General features: G+C 37.0%; 1 pseudogene; it reads right to left on the bottom strand.

Moving 5' to 3' along the window:
• Nucleotides 1-1,588: 1,588 nt before the first annotated feature.
• The window catches only part of LOC131837182 (nuclear ubiquitous casein and cyclin-dependent kinase substrate 1-like), a 131,183-nt pseudogene continuing 116,660 nt past the window's right edge, over nt 1,589-16,111 (bottom strand).

Below are 16,111 nucleotides of genomic sequence, written 5' to 3'. Positions count from 1 at the left end.
CTGCCTCCACAAATTTCCCCCCATTATCAGCAAGTTAAAAGTCAAGAGATTTCATCAGGTATTTATTAAAAAGGGAAGAATCCTTGGCATGACAACCAAATTCTTTTCAGTAATTATCTTTTTAAACCGGTGAACATAAAATTCCCTGATTCCTGCACTCTCTTTTTAAGGCCCCTAACCTAGCTCTCTCTCCTTTTCCAATCCGTAGGTGGACCCTCTATTCTTTTAACTGAAAAGCAGGAAGGGCTTTTGTTGAGGCACAGACATTTCTAACCATGAAAGGCCATTCCAGGTGGAAACATTTCTTTGTCCTTCAGAGATCCTTTTAGTTTGACTAATCCCTTTTAGAGAATCAGAAAATGTATTGAACACCTACTAGCTGCTTTGATGTACATTATTTCTAGATGTTTATAAAAACTACCCATGAAAATACCATTCACACTACACAAGCTAAGTGGAATGGAGATGGATTTTGAACATAAAGATGTGAAGCAAGAGATGTAGTTTTCAACTATGAGGATAAAGGAAGACAACCTGGGGCAGCTGGGTGGCTTGGTCCTTAAGCCTCTGCCTTAGGCTCAGGTCATGATCCCAGGGTCCTGGGATTGAGCCCCGCAGCAGATTTCCTGCTCTGGAAGCCTGCTTCTCCCCCTCCCACTCTTCTGCTTGCGTTCCCTTTCTTTCTGTATGTCTCTCTCTCTCTGTGTCAAATAAATAAATCAAATCTTCAAAAAATTTAAAAAAAAATTTTTTTAAATAAAGGAAGACAACCTAAACTGGCAGTACTCAATTTCCTGAAATGGGTGTAACTGTGGGTGAAATTACAGGTTAAATCCCCCTTAATACATGGGGATTTAGAGAGTTAAACACAGTTTCAAAATTTTCTCTTTTTCCTTTTGAATTAAATTAGGTAAAACATGTGTCCCCTCTATAAGACATAGTCTTTGATTACATCTATTACAGATCTCTGTGGATAAGTCAGCTGCCAATCTAATATTTTTACCATTGTATGTTACAGACTTCTTTTCCCGGGCTGCTTTCACGATTTTCTCTTTGTCATTGAGACTTGTAACAAGTATTACTCTATTGTGCAAATTTCTTTTCATATCTCTCTCTCACTGTTTTTTTGAGATTCACATTGATACTTTATTTGCTTGAAACCTAAACATTGTCAGTTAAGAAGAAATTTACTCTGGTGTATAAATCCTGCTATTTAAATTTAAATCCTGCTATTTAAATGCTATTTAAATTCTAGGGTTCTTTTTTTCTTTTTCTCTTTCTTTTTCTTTAGCCTTGGTTACATTTTATCCAAGAAACAATAAATATATATGTATTTAAAAACATGAACCATGAGAGAATGAAATAGGAAATCAAGAATGATTTAATGAAATAGGAAATCAAGAATAATTTTATGGGCGTTGCCTTTTTTTTTTTTTTTTTTTTTAAGTTCCTAAAAGACTGTCACAGGATAAAAGAATCACTGGCTCCAGGTCTCTTTGAGATAATAAGTGATGAAATTAAAAAGACAAACAAAAAAATAAAACATACCTTGGACGCAGGGCAGGGAATGGTGTTATGTGACCTTGTTTTAAGGTATGGTTTTCATCTTGCAAGAAAGCTTCTTTTCTGGAGGGCTCTCTGGTTCCTCCCCTTCTTCTTGGGGAGGAGTCTTTTCCTTTGATGTCTTTGAAGCTGTAGGCCAACCCTTCCCTTTGCTTTTCATGGGGTTTGGCCTCACTGTAGCCTTTAGCCTGGGTTTGGGCATTTTCTTTTCTTTTCTTTCAGGTTTAGACTTAACCATGTTTTTGCTTTTCTTCTTTTGAACTGCCAAAGTCACTATCATCATCATCTAATAGGAAATCTTCCATCACTGCCGGAATCTTTCTCTTTTTCTTTACTGCCCTCATATTCCATGAGCATCTCTCTCTGATTGGAAGCTGCTTTAGAAGCTGCCTGCTGTTGCTGGTACACATTTTTATGATCTTCTTTTTCATCTTTACTGGCCTCTGCTGAGTGAGAATCATCCTTCTTGGTCTTCACATCTTTTTCTTCGGAGTCCTCACTATCTTCCTGTGAATTCTTTCCAGATTACCTCTTATTTTTAGCTTTTCAGGAAGATGACCAAATTTTCTTAGCTGGAGGGCCCAAATCTCTTTTCATAATCTTCATAGGCATCATCAGATTCCTGATCTTTCTGTTTCTGACAGGCCAAGACCTGTGCACTATCAGAACAGGAACATGTCAAACAGACAAAAACCAGGATTCCCCTTACCCTGTGTGCTGGCCTCCCTCCAAAGTCTGCCAATGGGGAAAAACCCAAGCTACTGGCTTCTAAAACTCTGCTGCTTATTGGTTCAGGGTCCCTTAATCAGACAAGCTCCCCACCCCCATTCCTCTGTCTCTTCAAAATGCCATATCTGTCTCTTTCTATTAGGCTGTATACCCATTGAAGCAAAAACATATGCTAATTGTTCTTCTGTCCCCAGAACCTACCATATTATGTAGCAAATCAAATCTGTAACAACAATTTTAATAATATATTGCATTTTTGCATCATATTAGACATCGTGTTAAATGCCTGGTGTTCATAAAGCTAGTTCATCTTCATAATTACCCAATGATTTCAATATCTGTTAGTATTTCCATTTTAGTAATGGGAAAATGAGGCTTATAATCACATACACTGAATTTAGGGTTTTGTTTCATAGACTAATCAAAAACTACAAGCCCCTGCCTAGTTAAAAGCTCAAGTTTAACTTCCCTTCAATTTCAGCAAGCAGCCATCTGAGTACTGAGATGTAAGTAAGAAAAGACTCAGGCTCCTGTGAGGGTCTCTACGGTACAGTACACTCCAGTAGGTCATGGACATTTAGTTGGAGCAACAGCCTCTCTTGAATGTGGAACATGGCCACTCTGATAACTGACAGTCGGGAGTTCTTCATGCTATTGAAAAAGCAACTCACCCAGACCAGAAGTTCTTAACATACCAGTTTTATATAACATGTTTTCTCCTATGTCAAAGAACAGAAGAGGTATGGGTGTGTATTTGTATCTTTGTGTCTTGTTTCTTTTAGATTCTTTCTACATATAGAACCATACAGCTGGGCTTTTTTATTGTCATCCTGAAGTCTTTCAGTTTTAAACACTTCTCTTTGAATTTCTACTTCAGAGGAAAGGGACCAATTAACCAGTGGATGTATGGTTTATTTTGCTGTACATTCTTCTACAGTAATAGTGTGTTATTTTCTTATTTTCTTTTTCATACGTCAACTGAAAGAGGAGGAAAATTCTGCCTTTACCACTCCTTTCTGCCTCTACCCATTGCTAACTACATCCCCAAAAGGAGGAGACGCTGAAGTGACTGGTCAGAGCTAAGTAGTGAACATAACATGAAAGCCCCCAACCATAAGCAGACTTCTGCTTCCAGTTCTTTCGCCCAAATGCAGCATTCTCTCTTCTGTGTCTGGAAGTCATGAGGTAGACACACATTGGACATGGTCCACCAGCCTCTTCCTACTTTCCATTCCATCTCAGATTGGGGGAGGAAGGGTATGTGTGAAGCATACTTTTTATTCTTAATCCATATGACTTCTAAGATAAAAAGATTCAGAGTTGACTCCATAGACCCCAAAAATGGAAAGGTGTAGGACAGTACACTTTGGCTTTCATGCTAAAGATTCCTGAAGAAAAAAAAAAAAATAAAGAAATCTAGAAAAGCCCTACTTTCATTTGTGTAATATGTTTGTCTGACAATAAATAATTTTGGCCCTTTATTTTTCATTTAGAAATTTTTAAAAAATACTATCAACCTGAGAAAGGCGGAATAATGAATGATGGGATTTCAGCCCCAAAACCCTACCTTTCACGTTTAGCAACTATATTTCTTTCCTCTACTTTACATTACAGCAGAGATAGGGCAAAGAGGTATCTTGAAATGGGGAGAGAATTTGAGGAGACAGAAGGAAATACTCAATTCAACCTTTGGACCATGATGTTTCCTGGGGCTCAGCCGCCTACATTCCTTCCTTCCCTGGCTGAACATGGCAGATATTAGTAATTGTCCACCAGTATTCATAATCTCCTTTCAGAGTCTTAGCTGAGGATGTGGCCAATTAACACAGGAGTCCATTTTCCAGAGCTCTTGTGGCCAAATGACTAAGTTCTAAGCAGCAGTGGGTAAGTGTGCCACTTTTGGATCTTAACTCATAAATGAGCAGGTCAGCTCTCTCCTTGGCCCTCTCTTTTTTCCTGCTGACTGGCCCATACATATCTGATAGCAGTTGCCAGGCATCCAGAAATGAAGGTATATCCTGAGGATGGAAGAGCTTCCCTAGTGGTTATGGATTTATTTTTAACCATTATATGAAAGAGAAGTAACTTTCTGTAATTCTTAAGCCCTTATGCCTTGGGTCTTTGGGTTACATTATTTTAGACCATGTCCTAACTAATGCATGGTAAGGGGCTCCTCAGAAACCTGGCTTACTCTCTTTCCCTGTATTTCCTTTCCCAAAAGTCTCTGATTACCCAGATCCTGAATTCATAGTATAGTTTTCTTTTCTTTTCTTTTTTTTTTTTTTAAAGATTCTATTTATTTATTTGACAGGCAGAGATCACAAGTAGGCAGAGAGGCAGGCAGAGAGAGAGGAGGAAGCAGGCTCCCTGCTGAGCAGAGAGCCCGATGCGGGACTCGATCCCAGGACCCCGGGATCATGACCTGAGCTGAAGGCAGAGGCCTTAACCCACTGAGCCACCCAGGCGCCCCCATAGTATAGTTTTCAAGATGTCTTTGGACGGGATACATTTGAGAGCTAAAGTATAGCTTGTTTGTCTTGATACAGAGAGATATGTATTTCTTCCTTTCTACTGGGTTCTTCTAAGCTGATAATGCCTTACTTACATTTTATTTTATTTTTTCAAAGATTTTATCTATCTATTTATTTATTTATTTGACAGACAGAGATCACAAGTAGGTGGAGAGGCAAGCAGAGAGGGAGGAGGGGGAAGCAGGCTCCCTGCTGAGCAGAAAGCCCGATGCAGGGCTCGATCCCAGGACCCCAGGATCATGACCTGAGCCGAAGGCAGAGGCTTTAACCCACTGAGCCACCAAGGCGCCCCTACCTTTCATTTTAAAAATCAAAGATAGTCGTATTATTTTTGGTCTTTCTCTTTTTTAACCGTTACCAAAAATAAATGAAAACTTTTGGATATTTATGAGTTCACTTTTACAAATATAAGTACAGAATGATGGATGGTGCCTGACACTCCTCCAGTAACAATTTCAACATGATTTTGTTTTTCCTTTGTGATGCCTGCCTTTACCAGCCTCTCCATAGTGAATGCCTTTGCCCTTCTGCAACATTTTTCACTAAAAAGCATAGCAAACATCACTCCAGAGAGCTGCTCAAAGGAAAAAATCCACAGTATAAATTTCCATATGTGGCAGAATCTGTGGAAAATAAGATGATATACTTCAGAGAATCAGGGATTTCAGATTATATAGACCCGGGTTCAGATAGTTCGTTATCTATGAATATTGGTTAAGTTTACCTCTTTAGACCTAAGTTTCTCATCCATGAAAGAGAAGAGCAATAGTTGCCTTATGCAGATTAAATAAGATAATATATGGGATGTGTGGTTTGTAGAGTGAATAGCACATTGCTGACACATGGTAGCCACTAACTTGCTGTTAATTCTTCCTGCAGTTAATGTTTTGATTCTTTTCTAAATTTATCTTCACAAGTAATTGACAGTCAGTGTATTTGGAAGCAGTGTCAGAAGCCAAGATGCTTGCCTGGTTTAGAGAAAGTGAATGTTTTGTCAAGCCATTGGGGCCTACTCCAAATTCACAAAAACAACACAAAATGCTTACTGAACTGTAGAATGCTAATTATGCACCCTATTTATAATAATCTTACAAAGTCTCATTACCTACAGCAGTCACAATGCATTCATCTCATTTCTGTTTAGTCTGGGAAAATTACAGGAAGGCCTTGTCATTCTTTTTGGAGTTTTCTGTATTTGGTGACATTTCCCCAGCTTGCTGCAAAACAGCAGCTGCAATTAATTACTTTTTGAATCGACTAGAGGACAGCTTGTAAGTTTTCTGCTGCCCTCTGTCAATTCTGGCACAATGAATTCTCTTTTAAACTTGCATTTTGCAACTTGCATTTCAAGCATTTCAAAGATTACAGGGCCTGAATATAAAATGGAAAATGGTGGACCATTTTGTATTTAGTATTTTCCCAGAACAGCACTATAATGATAATCAGTCAACTCTGGATCCTAATGTTTGCAATGAACAAATATTTTTGCTTTTCAAAAAATCTAAAACCCAGTAGAAATCCCCTAATTGTTGAGGTGACATCATCTTACGCCTTTAACTAAAGATTGCCACTTCTTTGGGCTTGCCTTTGCTGACATCATAATTTTCCAAAGTTTTAATCATCTGAAAATGAAATGCAATGAGCAAAGAAAATGCCAGCCTGGAATTTCTTGTCAGTCGTATTTAATCAGTAATTGCTAATATTTCCACGTGTTCAAGGCAATGTTAAATGAAATGTCTTGCATTTATTTTGTCCTCAGACTTTCAGGTTATATACAGACAGACACATATCACAGAACCTTTTATGTTACGGAAGCCCATTTCCATAATGATATTAAAACAAGGTAAAGGGTAATAACCATAATCAGATAAATAATTCACTAGTAAATCACTTATAAATTATTTTGGAAGGTTTTTTGGAATATAGGTTTTACATAGGAAGTCTAATGGTCTTCAAAGTCACTTTAAAACCGAATGATCATGTTACATTTATAAGAAGACAACATTTGAGATGAGCTCCCTGCCTGTCCTCTGTGCCCCTGCTCAGCAACTGCTTTGTAGTTGCTCTACGTAAATAGCAAAGAACTCTCAGCTTCACCGATGATAGAAGCCAGACCAATTGAAAGTGACCTCTTTCAGAACTTTTTAGACATAAATACTTTGAAAATATGAGGTTCAAAGAATATTGCCAAGTAAATCCACATTGAGAATAAAAAGGATTTATTAAATAAAAAGGTGTTCAAAGTCTGAGAATTTGGTTTCCTACAAATGAGTCAAAAGTCAAAAAAGTAATCACTCTTACTTTTGTTGGTTCAGTCAGTTTATTCTTTTATTTTGATAGTAGTAAAACAAGATGTTAGAGGATGACTTTGTGTCTCAGGTTGAATGAATTGTCGGTATGATAGTTTATCATGGAGTCAAACATAATGGAGAGAAAAATCTTCCATACGCCAGTTTTCAAACATAATGATACAAAACCTTTTCCCAGAATCCCAAATCTTTTCATCTCCTTAATGAATATGGTAAGGGGCCAGAGTGTGAAGAGAGGCTTTTGCAAAAGAGATTGGTGAACACAGTTCTTTACAAAGAGCTGTTGCTTTGCTGAGATCTCACCATCCTTCTTCCAAGAGATGAGAAGCAAGGCAACAACTTCTAATTTCAAGCTTAGAGAGGGAGTTTCAGGAGTATCAAAATACAATTTTGAAAAAGTTAACTCTCATACAAATAAACTGTGAGTCTGGGTCAACAATTTATTTAACTCATTAATAAGTAAACAGCCCAGTGACAAAATATATATACATATATAATCAGTATATATTGATTGTATATGATATATATGATTATATAGAGATATATATGCTATATATATCAACATATATCATATATGTATATGTATGTATATATGTATGTGTGTGTATGTATATATACACATATATATCAACATATAATACATATATAATCAACTTACTGAATATATTCAGTATGTTGATATGTATGTTGGGTGTGTATTATATATGTGTATTATATATAACAAAATATGTAAATTATATAAATATATGTGTAACATGTAATAGTATATACAAAACATAACACATAATATACATAGACATATAAAACATATATTATACATATATATTCACTAAAAAAAAATCCCACCAGATATGTTTTCAAAGTTAGACGGAAAATTGTATAACATCCTATAGGACAAAAAAATTATAACCATAGGAAACATTTTCTCTACTAAAAAATCATTTGCATCTCTACTGACCAAAAAATATATATAAATTAATTTAGTTAATATCTAACTTCCCAGAGTCTGAGACTTAATTATTGGTAAATAGTAAATCAAAAATGTTACATTTTTAGAGTGACAGATGACCTCTGGACAGGTTAGTCAGATAATACTCTGATATTAATTTGAAAAGACACATGGTAATCTTTTTTGCCTTATTTGTAAGTTTTAGAGAACATCCTTCATAAGGAAGTCACTCAGAAAGTTTTGAAATATATTCCCCACAGTCCAGAAACAGAGTAGCAAGCTGACTCCTGCCTGAAGAAGGTCAAGCGGACTATAATTGGAGTATAATCAGGTCCCTAGAAATCCAGAAGGCGATAGTAGGGCAGACTGACATCCTTGACGATAGACTCTCTTTTGTGCTACTGCACTCAGATGGTCCGGAAACTCCGAGTGTTGTAGGGCTGTTCTTCACTGAGCAGCTCTGGGCCTTTGGTTGAGAGAGTAAATACAGAGTCTTCTGGTCCTGACCAGTCTGTCTTCTGGAGGGGCACAGGGACCTCTGGAGAAAGCCTAGGAGGATGGTGCTGGATGCGCAGGGACTGGGTTAGAGTTAGAAGAGACCATCTGGGAGCTAGATACTGCTAGCTGATCATGACAACTGTAGGAAAGAGTGGCAAGCAGGGAACCTTTGAAGGGCCAACAAAATCACCCACAAGAGAAAGATCTAGCTTTCATCATTAGACAGGCGCACTCAGGATCACTAACTTAAGCCATCTGTCAGACCCAGATTGCTAACAAGTGAAACACCTAAGAACTGGTCTAGAGACTCATCTACCACAACCCTTGCCTAGGTAGGAAAATGGAGAATTTGAGCATGAAGAAAGCCAAGAATAGAAGAACCTCACAACCCTCTCCAAGCAGGCTCTCTGCCTGAAGTAAATTAAATCAGAGGTGTGTGTGTGTGTGTGTGTGTTCTTTATTTCCACAACACACACTCCAGATATACTGTAGTTATTCTTTTTAATTTTAAGGGAACCATATCATCTGTTTTCCTAGTTTTACTGAGATATATTTACTCACATAAATATACGAATTACTCGTATAATATGTTATACAATATGCTAATGTACTGTATTAGTTTAAGATGTATACAACATAATGACTTGATATATTTATATATTTCAAAATGATAATCACACTAAGTTTAGTTAACCATCCATCACCTCACATAATTACAAATCTTGTTTTCTTGTGTTAAGAACTTTTAAGATCTATTCTGTTTGCGGTTTTCAAATATATAATATATATTTGGTATGGTAACTATTGGGACCACACTGTGCATCCCACCCCCAGAATTAATTCATCTTGTAACTAGAAGTCTGTACCTTTTGACTACCTTCACCCATTTCTCCACCCTTTACCCCAACCTGAAATAGATTAAGTTAGAGATCTGCCAACAAGCTTAGAATTTTAGTGCTTATGTGGGACTGGATATTAATTTTGGATATTGTATTTCTGAATTATGACTTTTTATGACTAAAACTGACTATTCTTTTTTTTTTTTTAAATCTGAATGGGAACAGAGAAGTCATGAGCACGCCCCAGTTTTCACTGAGGGGCAGGGAAGGAATATAGCACTCTAAATAAAATTTTGAAGGGAGAATGGGAAATAGAAATAAAAACTCATTGTGGTTACCATCTACATGTCATCCTTTTTCACTAGTAGTAGAAATTGCTTCCCTTATATGAGAAAATCAAAGAATGGGATTTATACACATTCCAGGACTATATCTACTCATCTCACCATGATCCTATGTTACTATTTTGGTGCTTAGCAATTGAAAGTAAAACTTTACCACCAAGTTGATGAGAATAACCACAGCTAAAGAAATAAAATGATAGTAATGAAAAGTTTTTCCCTAATTCCACTTGTAGATGTCTGTGCTAGACTTTTTAGGTATGTGATATAAAGAGAAATGTATGACTTTCCAGTAGGGAATTTTTTTTTTTTTGTTTTTTTTTTTTTTTTGCTTTCTAATATGACATTAAATTGGTAGCCTGGAAGATATATGATATTCCTCATGAGGGATTTTTTTACTTTTCAAGGTAAAAATAAAATTTATCCATTTGAACAAAACCTTTTGTTTTGTTTTGTTTTTGGCTTTTTATTTTTATTTTTTTTAATTTATTTTGTATTTATTTTCAGCGTAACAGTAGTCATTATTTTTGCACCACACCCAGTGCTCCATGCAATCCATACCCACCACCTGGTTCCCCCAACCTCCCACCCCCCCCCACCACTTCAAACCCCTCAGATTGTTTTTCAGAGTCCATAGTTTCTCATGGTTCACCTCCCCTTCCAATTTCCCCCAACTCCCTTCTCCTCTCTAACTCCCCATGCCTTTGGCTTTTTAAGCAAAGGATGCTACATGGGAGGCTTTCAAAGTTAGTTTTGGGGTTGAATGCCACCTCTACCACCTTCTAGCTTTCTGATTTGAGCAAATATTTAATCATTCAGAGTCTCTGTTTTCTCATCAATAAAATAGGGATAATAGCCATTCATTACATTTTTTAAAAATTTTGCTAACATACAATGTATTATTTGCTTCAGGGGTACAGGTCTGTGAATCATCAGTCTTACACAATTCACAGCACTCACCATTTCACATATCCACTCCAGTGTCCATCACCCAGCCAAATATCCCTCCCCACCAACCCCACCAACCCCAGCAACCCTCAGTTTGTTTCCTGAGATTAAGAGTCTCATGATTTGTCTCCCTCTCCGGTCCCATCTTGTTTCATTTTTTCCTTCCCTACCTCCCACAAACCCCTGCCCTGCCTCTAAAATTCCTCATATCACAGATCATATGATAATTATCTTCCTCTGATTGGCTTACTTTGCTCAGCATAATACCCTCTAGTTCCATCTACATTGTTGCAAATGGCAAGATTCCATTTCTTTTGATGGCTGCATAGTATTCATATATATATATATATATATATATATCTCACATCTTCTTTATCTATTCATCTGTTGATGGACATCTAGGATCTTTCCATAGTTTGGCTATTGTGGACATGGTTGCTGCTATAAACATTCAGGTGCACATGCCCTTCAGATCACTACATTTGTATCTTTAGGATAAATACTGAGTAGTGGGATTGCTGGGTCCTAGGATAGCTCTATTTTCAACTTTTTAAGGAAACTCCATATTGTTTTCTAGAATGGCTGCACCAGCTTGCATTCCCACCAGCACTGTGGGAGAGCTCCCCTTTCCCCACATCCTCACCAACATCTTTTGTTTCCTGACTGGTTAATTTTAGCCATTCTGACTGGTGTGAGGTGGTATCTCACTGTGGTTTTGATTTGTATTTCCCTGATACTGAGTGATGCTGAGCACGTTTTCATGTGTCTCTTGGCCACTTGGATGTCTTCTTTGCAGAAATATCTGTTCATGTCCTCTTCCCATATTTTTAAAATTTTTTTATTTTTTTTATAAACGTATAACATATTATTAGCACCAGGGGTACAGGTATGTGAATCACTAGGTTTACACAACTCACATCACTCACCATAGCACATACCCTCCCCAAGGTCCATAACCCCTCCACCCTCTCCCTACTCCCCTCCCCCTCAGTTTGTTTTGCAACATTAAGAGTCTCTTATGGTTTGTCTCCCTCCCGATCCCATCTTGTTTCATTTATTCTTTTCCTACCCCCAAACCCCCCACATTGCATCTCCACTTCCTCATATCAGGGAAATCATATGATAGTTGTCTTTCTCCGATAGATTTATTTCACTAAACATAATACTCTCTAGTTCCATCCACATTGTCGCAAATCTCTGCCCATTTCTTGATTGGATTATTTGTTGTTTGGGTTTGATAACTTCTTTATACATTTTGGATACTAGCCCTTTATCTGATATGACACTTGCAAATATCTTCTCCCTTTCTGTCATTTGTCTTTTGGTTTTGTTCACTGTTTCCTTTACTGTGCAAAAGATTTTTATCTTGATGAAATCCCAATACTTCATTTTTGCCTTTGCTTCCCTTGACTTTGATGATGTTTCTAGGAAGAATTTGCTGTGGCTGAGGTCGAAGACATTGCTGCCTGTGTTCTCCTCAAGGATTTTGATGGATTCCTGTCTCACATTGAGGTCTTTCATCCATTTTGAGTCTATTTTTGCGTGTGGTGTAAGAAAATGGTCCAGTTTCATTCTTCTGCATGTGGCTTTCCAATTTTCCCAACACCATTTGTTGAAGAGACTGTCTTTTTTCCATTGGACATTCTTTCCTACTTTGCCAAAGATTAATTGACTATAGAGTTGAGGGTCCATTTCTGTGCTCTCTATTTTGTTCCTTTGATCTATGTGTCTGTTTTTGTGCAAGTACCATACTGTCTTGATGATTACAGCTTTGTGATAGAGCTTGAAGTCTGGAACTGTGATGCCACCAGCTTCGGTTTTCTTTTTCTGCATTCCTCTATTTGGGGTCTTTTGGGTTCAATATAAATTTTAGAATTATTTGTTCCATTTCCTTGAAAAAGTTGATGGTATTTTGATTGGGATTGCATTAAACTTGTAGATTGCTTTAGGTAGCATAGGCATTTTTACAATATTTGTTCTTCCTATCCATGAGCATGGAACATTTTTACCTTTCTTTGTGTCTTCCTCAATTTCTTTTCTGAGTATTTTATAGTTTTCTGAGTAAAGATTCTTTGCCTCTTTGGTTAGGCTTATTTCTAGGTGTCTTATGGTTTTGGGTGCAATTGTAAATGGGACTGACTTCTTAATTTCTCTTTCTTCTGTCTTGCTGTTTGTGTATAGGTGTACAGACCAATATCCACTTCATTACATTTTAAATGGAATTGCTCACTCTTTTGTACTATAAAGGATTAGGCAGTATATTAATAATAGCCTGACAAGGAAAAAGAATTTAACTTTTTGAAAAAATACTTATAATCTCCAATGCTTATTATGATGTATGTGCCTTAGTGAATTGTTTTTCCTTCTGAGTTTGACATGGAGACTGAATTTGAACTTCAAATTCAAATGGCTTCCCATTAGGTCCACTCTGCAGAGTTCTGCTCCAGGGACCACTAGAGGGTCATTGGTTTTCCTCAGAACTCTGAGCTGCTTGGCTGCAGCTAGTGACCCTTAAGTTCTAATGCCAGGCACTTCGATTACTCTTCTGCTTCTGGTCATAATTCAAAGGATAGAATTGGTTTTGAAAATCTCTAAGCAATTTAGGTCCTGGAATAGAAATCTCAAAAGTCAGCTGTTTGAATTCCCAAGCTCTGGAGACACAACAATTTGAAAGCTATGTATAAACCTAGATGCTAGCTTGTTATGAAATTTTGAGAAAAACTAAATATCCTTTAGAAAAGGATTATGAAACAAATGAGTCCTGAAGACTCTGGTGTTCTTGTCAGAACTCAGTGGGAAAGAGGTAGTGGATGAATGAAACTCCAGAACACGGGGAATATTCTTGGTTCTCCATGACCCCGCCCTGGGAGCAAGAACCAAGAACTAGCTCTGATGTCAGAAAAAAAGAATTCAAAGCATGAATCTGGAGACAGTCCAGTAAAAGGCGATAATGTGGTATGAAGATCAGCTGATCACTCCGCAAAGGTCGAAAGAACCCCTGGTTCAGTGCAAAGTAAACAATTTTGACATTATGTCCAAGGACTCAAAATTTAACAATACAACCAGCTTTCTACAAACCCAAGAAGAAAAATCAGATCTTCCCAGTGTACTTATGAACACTTTCATCGAGGTGAATGTTCATTCACAATTATATAGTATTTACTAGAACCAATAGTAAGTCTAGAATTCTATATAGGAATGAATCCAGTAGTTCAGCGTAGTCCACCTGAGGATAAACTAAAGCATTTCGCCATCAGCTCTGAAACCCATTGGATGAAAGTTGTTCTGGAGACCTTAACACCTTACATTCCAGATTGCAAATGTCTGCTATGTGAGTGGGTCCTATAAGGACCACAGCAGAAGAAAAGTTTACTGCTGTAAAATGAAAGATCCCTGAAGACAGGAAGTTTGTCATCATTATGAGATGAGTGGCTGAAATCAGAGGTGAGGCTGTGAAGATATTATTTTGGGAATAGGAGGGATATAGCCTAGCCACAGCTAATGGTTTAATAGGATAGTAGACATCAGATGAGCATAAATAGTTTTTTTTTAATGAAAGGTAATAAAGATTAGCGAGGAAAATAAACAGGTTCCATAAGTAAAAACCTTGTGGGTTTTTGATGAAGAGAGTCAGGAAAGGACCTCTTGAGGAAGCTGACCTATTGTCTGAGATCAAATTACAATCATGGTAGAGGGACCTCTAAGGGCTCTTCCAGTTTATAATCCATAAGCTATGAGAGAGAACCTAATGAGCAGAGGTAAATATCATTTCCAGCTACTGGGAGGAATATAGAATGCATTAAATAGTATCTGGGAATAATTCTGAATGTGGCTCCTGACAAAATTAGCCCCCACACCAGTGCCTGTTGTAGTGTCCAGAATTCTAGTATTATTGCATTCCCTCCAGTCTTGCATTACATTCCAGGAAACTTATTTTTAAAAAATAAATTGCACTGCAGTTAATTAGGATAATTCTTCTATATGTAGGGATGTTAGTTACCATAGTCTTCTCTATCACTAGTCCAGGAGATAAGAAAAGTATGAACAGGTTATACTACTTCATGAAAAGAGATAATTTAACATCTTCCTTCCAGAAAACTGGATTTCTTCCATTTCTTCCCAAAAAACTCATACATGTTTGTTTTTGCCAAGTACCAAAACAAATTTTAAATTGTTTTGCTGTTGGAAAGACCCAATATGTGGTTTTCCAAAGACATTTTTCTTCTATTATTTGAAATATGTTTTCAGTTCATTTGTACTCAACTCAAACTGTTGCTTAATGAAAGCCATTTGATGTCCAAGCCAACTTTTAAAGATTATTCCATCTTTCCCCAAAAACCTTTTAAGAGGAAATTATGATCTGCCAGCAAGAAATAGAACTAGATTAAGGGTAAATTTTGTTCTGTCATAAAACAGGGGCTGAACTTTGAAGGGGTTAAAACAAAAACAAAAACAAAAACAAAAACAAAAAACTAACTGCCCTTGATTAGTGGGCATAGGAAACTGGCAAACTTTTAAACTCAAAACAAATGTGAAAGATTCTTAACCAGTGAAAGAAGATGTGATTCCAGGAAAGCCAAAACCTTAGTTTTAGATAAACATATTAGACACTAAATTCAGTTTATAAGTTTAGTTTAAAAAAAAACAAAAAACAGGTGAAAGACTTTAGTTCCAGCCAACTGACTGACTTCTTGTACCCTGAGGAAGAACAGATGGATGGAATGGTCTGAAGGTACTTCTCCAGCTAAGGAGAAAATAGACCTCGAAATAGATCCCTTAGACCTCTCATTATTTTAACTAATACTCAGCATAGAATGGCACAACACGGATAATAAAGTATTGTGTTCCCAAAGGCAGCTTCTTGAAAGGCTAGCTTGGCAGCTGTTCATTTCACCTGGAAACTTCAATTCAATATTACAACAAATGGAGTCTGGCAAGGAACTGTGAGAGATCCCTAATTTATTAACATCAAGAGGCAAGTTTTAAAGGGACAGTTTTCCATTCTGTGCATAATAGTTTAGCAAAGGTCAGAATCGTTTATAATCCCCCAAATGTGCAAGTAAATAACTTTGATTACACAGTAATGTAAGGCGAGGAATCTTCTTCCTCACATTGATTTGGTGAACCTAAAAATTCCAAGAATAGTACATCACAAAACTGCATATTTTTCCTTTCAGTGCCATTCTGCCCAAGGGTCCAGTTTATCTCTTTCCCCACCTGTCCCCAAACATTTTTCTAGCTATCTCAGTAATGATGGGCCACTGATGCTGAAAGTATAGAGGTGTCCTCCGAGTTTATGTTGGCCAGGGCTATTTGTTAATAGTTATTATTAATATTGAAATTACCTTAGTAATAATTTTTGCCAATAGATATGCCTAAAAAAAGGTTTGTTATTTTAGATTTA

Source organism: Mustela lutreola, chromosome 7 (genome assembly GCF_030435805.1).
Source record: "Mustela lutreola isolate mMusLut2 chromosome 7, mMusLut2.pri, whole genome shotgun sequence".
In the NCBI taxonomy this organism is placed as follows: domain Eukaryota; kingdom Metazoa; phylum Chordata; class Mammalia; order Carnivora; family Mustelidae; genus Mustela; species Mustela lutreola.
The sequence above is the reverse complement of the archived record's forward strand: the minus strand, read 5'-3'. Positions and strand labels throughout refer to the sequence as shown.